General features: G+C 36.8%; 1 long non-coding RNA gene across 1 annotated transcript in view; it reads left to right on the top strand.

Annotated features, from left to right (window-relative positions):
* Positions 1–347: 347 nt before the first annotated feature.
* Positions 348–6,000, top strand: part of LOC146588844 (uncharacterized) — a 111,736-nt gene continuing 106,083 nt past the window's right edge. Inside the window, exons 1-2 of the long non-coding RNA XR_014897342.1 lie at positions 348–498; positions 2,321–2,405. This is a non-coding gene — a long non-coding RNA (uncharacterized LOC146588844). The remainder of the gene's footprint in view (positions 499–2,320; positions 2,406–6,000) is intronic.

Raw genomic sequence — 6,000 nt, 5'->3', positions numbered from 1 at the left:
GGCCACTTAATAGGAGATACRCTATCAAAACTCAAGGCCATTTCTGGAGGTTTGCATATGTATTCACTGAAAATCCATCATTTGTTTTAAGAATGGCTCTTTTGGTACAGCAAAATCACGTTTATTTACTTGACTTTCATTCCAGAAATGGAGAATTTAGACTGTGGACTACATTATACTGCGAAGAACAGCTCAGATGACAGATACAAAGCAGTGTTTGTTGTGTGTTTTTTTCCCCCTTTTTTTTTATACTTCTTCAACTAATGACCTCATATAATAACACTTCACAGTACTGCATGCTACTTAGCTTTTCTTATTCCTTTCTCTGTTTTTCAGAAACACTAATGACAGGGGAAATCTCAGTGATTTGGGACTGTGGCTACTTTTGAGCTAAGAAGGAAGAGGATCCTGAATCTCAAAGCTGGCTCTCAGTGAGCAGAGCTGATGAGCAACAGAAGGGGAGGAAAGTCGTAAACTCCACTGAAATCAGCAGAAATGGTGGGTTGGCCCTGCCTTACAGATAACAGCGTTTGTTAGGTGTAGGTATTGCAAAGTGCGATACTTTTTAAGGAAGCTTCTGATTTCTGCARGCCTGAGACTCTGCTTGCCACTTGTGTAAAAATTGTTATCAACACTACGCATTTAAATGTTATGAGACAGATCCTGGCTATCATGCAGTAACAGTGTTACTTAGTTTTTGAAAAGAATATAACTGGAAAAAAATATTATTTACTGTTTATTTTTGAATTTCTAAAAGTTCACATTTTTAGCCACCTTTCCCTGAGCCCACAAAAACTGAAAATGTACTTGAGGGGATGGTGCAGGGGAAGAAGGGTAAAAACCAAAGCTTGAAAGTAACAGCAGTTATACACTGAGGATTTTAGTAAAGTCTCATTTGTTGGAGGACTCGAACTGTCAAGATTTGGTAACAATGGAAATCAGAAAATCAATTCAGAAAGAATTTAAGATGAGACTTTGTTACACTGACTGACAATCATTAGAGTCACTCTTAAAATCACTGAGTAATTTCAAAGATGAGTTAAATGTGCAAACCACAGGATTCTAGCAGTTACATTGTATGTAAGTTTAATAGCCTCAAACTACGATCAACTGAAATGATATGTTAAGGCAGACTTACCTTGGTGTGGTATTTCTGATTCTTGCTAATATTTGGATGGTTTATAACATGATTTCTTAAGAATGAGATTTTTTAATATCCCAAAGTTATTTTTGTTGAGACAAATTAAAAATGGACACTGACTGTCCACTGGCATTAATTTTGAGTCACCTGAAAAATCCCTTCCCAAGCTTCTCAGTCTTTTGTGATGTTATTAGTTATTAACTGACCTTGCCTCTGTTTACTTGAGCCAGTTACAAAAATGTGCAAAAAAGAAGAAAARGAGAAATAACTTATAATATAAAAATACTTGAAATAGTTCTGAATAATCAATCTATGTTCATGGCGTATGACCAGTGACYTTAAGAGAAAAATCATATATGAATTACAGAATTGTTGTTTCCTAATTTTCTTTGTGAATATTTGCTTTCATTATTTGGTTGACTTTATTTCCTTCCCTAGGGCATGTCCCTCATAGACATCATCCCATTCCTTGTGCCTTTCAGGGAGGCACATGTTATTGGCATGATTAGTCGTTCCAGTGTGTCTGAAAGCCAGTCTCTCAATGTTCAAGCCCCAGTAGAAGAGGGGGATTGTAACCCATGTGCTGTAGAAACCTCCAAACACTCATGCAGACTTTGAAAATGCAAAGTATTGTGACTTTAAGTTATGACATGTCAGAACTTTGAGACTGGGGAAAAATCCCTTCCAGGGAAAAGTCATTTTGAATGAGTTCGTCGGCTATGAAGAGTGTGCCCCTTACAAAGCTAGCTACATAGAAGTACTCTGTGTTGGAAACGTGACTTGAAGGACTTTTGGTCAGTTTGGCAGAATCTGGCATGGTATTTAGAGCCCACTGGAGTTTACTATCCGTCCTGTCCATCGGCCTTTTGCTCGTGCTGTGGTGTTCATTGGTTATCAGCTGAGCTGTTCAATCTGGTTGCTGTCAGCCCATGACCCACCACGAGGTGGCTTTTTTTTTYTCTCTCTCTTCTATAGCTAGGTTGCAGAAGGTAGGTACTACACCAAGGGAGCGACAGTAATCACAACTACTTTTTAGCAGGAAAATAAACATCAGTGGTAGCATAGCATATCCTCATATCTCTCTTCAGCACAGCCAACAGATGGAGTCCTCAGTAATAAATGCTGCTAAATAAGTGTTGGAGTATCAGCTTCCAGTTATTTCCTCCTCTTCCCCTCTAGATCCTTGCAGCTCTCAGGATCAGAGATTTTCCTGAGATTCCCACTGCTTCATCATCCTTTTGCATCCGCACTGCAGCCTTCCCAGGTGAGAACGGTATTCTCGGGATGTGCACACACAAAAATCTAAAACCAAAGACAGCCTCTGCGTATCAGCTTCAGTATGAACCTTTAAAGAAGCATCAAATCAAAAATGAATTAAGTTTATTCATTGGATTAATTCTTGTTCCAGTATTTTTAACTGTAGAGTGATTCTAGTAAAGATTGTAAAGGCACATTGACCTTTCTTTGCTGCTTTCCAGTTTGTTGACTTTTATCACAATCAAGGCATCATACATAATAACTAATCAGATTCAGTGAGCAGAAGTGCTGTGAGAATGCATTTTAATCAGAATTGGTGAAGACTTCCAATACAGCTCTCTGTGCTACAGGTGACATTTTTAAATGCTCAAAGGACACATAGGTCCCCCCCTCCTGGTAAAACTCTGTGAGGATTTGATGTGAAACGCTGGTTTGTGTTTGTTGTAGCAGCAATAATAATAATAAAAAAAAMCTTTGCCATTATTTATTTATTTATGATCTGGCTTTTTGATGTCCTGATAAGAAAATATGCCAGTGCTACTCAGAAAAAGTCGCTGTAAGGAACTGCAAGTGCAGAGCTGGGGGCACGTGCGATCTGGTAATTGTATTTTATTTGAGTAGTGTATATATATAGGTATCTTTCAAAATGCCGCTATTGTATGTGCCTACATAAATACAGCCATTTTGAGTATATATATTTTAATTTGGTAATTAGTCTGTTTCAAAATTTGTCTGTCTCATATTCTCTTTTCATGCGTGTTTGAATTATATGAGAGCTACAAGCGCAAATGTCAGAGAGAATTTCAGAGTCTTAGAAGCTCAAACTCTGAAAATCATCATTGATATTTTCAGAATTATTTTWATAGGAAAAACTCATTAAGGAATTAATTTTGGATAAGACCGATAAGTTTCTTATACTCAGAAACATATGAGTCTGAAAAAGACATCATTTCCTACTTCAGAAGAAATAATATTCATTAGTTTTAAAAAGAGTATACGTATGTTTAGGGCATTGAACCATAACTATAACTCAGTTTTAGGAAAACTAATGTATRGAGCACGGGAATGGATTTGACGTGCTCACATAAGCTGCGTTACTGAGCAGATGAGTTGCAGTGGTCGATATTAGTTGAAATGTCAAAAATAACAATGGTTTTATGGTTATATTGTTTTAGAGCATAAACAAATTTTAGAGTATAAACAAATGTCTTTCCTCACAGACGGGATAAGATGACATAAGCAGCTGGATATAATCTTCTTATGTTACTTCAGACTTTTGGAAACGTGAGGCTCCTAATGCACTTAAGCACAGTTGAAAACTGGACAGTGGATGTTGGATGTGTTAGATAAATCTGTGTTCTGATATTAGTTGATTCCTGGCTCCCTTCCATTTGTTTCCTTTTCTGGCCTCTCATGGTATGATCTCACCATTTCTTAAGCTTTCTAACCTGTAAAGGAAGAACATATTTGTAATCTGAGGAAGCTAATTTGTGTTGCACCTGGATGTAGGGCCCCGTTTATCTGGCTGGAACCACCATATTTTAACTAGTTTTTTGGTAAATCACGAATTTTCTCTCATTTTACCTCCTGTGATAACAGTTTTGAAAGTGCAGTTCATAGGAAAAAATGATGTTCTAGTCAAAATGATTGTACACTAGGAATGATTAGGAGTTTTAGATTACCAGATCTTTCAACTCTAAATACAAAGTAGGTCTCAAATGTTCACTCTTAGGAGAAACTTCCTCTCTCATAAATGTTTGTCTTCTATATTTCTTGCCGTTGTACTATGCAAGTGATACAGTCCAGTGACATTTATTCTCCTCACACCCACCTATCCCAGCRCATTAATGAAAGCAGCGCTCAGACTGATGCGTTTCAGGGCGGTAATATCACATATGTTGAGTTCATGCCAGTGCGAACAACATATGGAAGCGGAGTGAAATGATGGCTCGCTGACTGGCGACAGGAGGAGAGGATGGATGACAGTAGGTGAAGCTACACCTTGCTGTGGGAAACGTACAGCTTGCTGGAGATTGGGTACAAGAGATAGCTCAGAGGGATTTCTTTCAAAACACAGCTGTTAGCTGACACGGGTTGACAATCCAAGGCGAAACACTTGGATGTGAAGTGTTCTGCCTTATTGTACTGTAAAATCATTTGTCTGTCAAGCACCCACTTTGTTAGAGAGACATAGCATGATGAACTGATCACAAAATATACGCGTATAGCAAATGCGTTTGTCGGTTACAAAACTGGTTCAAAATCGGTTTCTAAAATCTAGACAGATTGAAATCTTTTGATAGAGTAGTGTGGCAAAGTTTTATTTATTTATTTAATTACTGGGGGCCATTAACCGCTGTACAAGTAACGGTTATTCCAGATGAGATTAGTAGGGTAACAATTGACTCAAATTTACTTGTTTTTATGAATGCTGATTATTTTGGTGATACTAAAAGATTTTATATATCCAATTACAACTGATGAGCTAACCAAATATATTGTGATACACAGGAACTGGCCTCACCCTTATAGAAAAGTCACATAGCATTTAAAGGAGGAAGGCTGGTCTTAAGACCCGTTAGGGATGTATTCTATAGCACTGGAGTTGTACGGAGTGAGCTCATGCCAAGACAGCTCCGTGCACTCTGAGTGAGGCATATTACATCAAATGGAATGACACCTTTTATCTGTAGAACTGTAAACCAAATCTTTCAAATTGTGTACATATGCATGCAAGTATACATTGCATATTTAATAAAGTCCTGGGAAAGACTGAATTTCCTTAAACTTTGTCCTTAAAATCAAACATCTGCTCACAAGATTTCTGATCAAAACTAAAGAGCTGAATCCGGGGTACTGGCTTCAGGGGATTATGGGAGGAATGAAGTCTTGAACGTTACGGAGGAAGATGAAAATCACTACTTAAAAATAATTCAACTACTTGCCTACTAATCAATCTGTTGTATGAAAGAGCAATATCAAAATCTGTAATTCACGGTACTTCAATACCTACATTCTTCTATGTGCTTTCCTAATCATCTATCACTTCCACTACAAACTGGAAACAGTGATAAAGATGTATTAAATATCTTACAATAGAAGCAGGTTATCTGAGATCTCCACAGTACTTGTAAAAAGCTCAGCATGCTTCACATAAAAGATGCACAGAGACATGGGAGTTGGAAGTTAAACTTCTTGCTGATTTTAACACAGAAGATTTTAAGATCAAATTAACAAACTTCTAAGACATGCATGACATTAAAATCAGTAATTCAAATATGAAAAGGCGATTATTTATATAGTAAAAAATGTGTATGTTAAAACCAGAATGTATAATTTCTTTAAGTATTTTTCCTTTTATTTTTGTATTTAGTTATGCAAATACACAACTAGAAATCATGATACATTGTGGTGGTATTGTTATATTCTGAGGAAAAAGAAACAAATTAATGATGTCTATTATAAGTATTTCCAAAAATCTGTGATTTTTTTTTTTTTTTTTTCCCTGAAAGGTACCATTCCAAAGGGACTCTGATTCAAACTCTGGAAAATCTACTTTTTTTTTTCCTTCACTGGCTTTACTCTACGTTGGCTTAAGTTCA

The sequence above is a fragment of the Rhea americana genome, unplaced genomic scaffold, assembly GCF_003343005.1.
Source record: "Rhea americana isolate MKP2758 unplaced genomic scaffold, rheAme1 scaffold_492, whole genome shotgun sequence".
Taxonomy (NCBI): Eukaryota; Metazoa; Chordata; class Aves; order Rheiformes; family Rheidae; genus Rhea; species Rhea americana.
The sequence above is the reverse complement of the archived record's forward strand: the minus strand, read 5'-3'. Positions and strand labels throughout refer to the sequence as shown.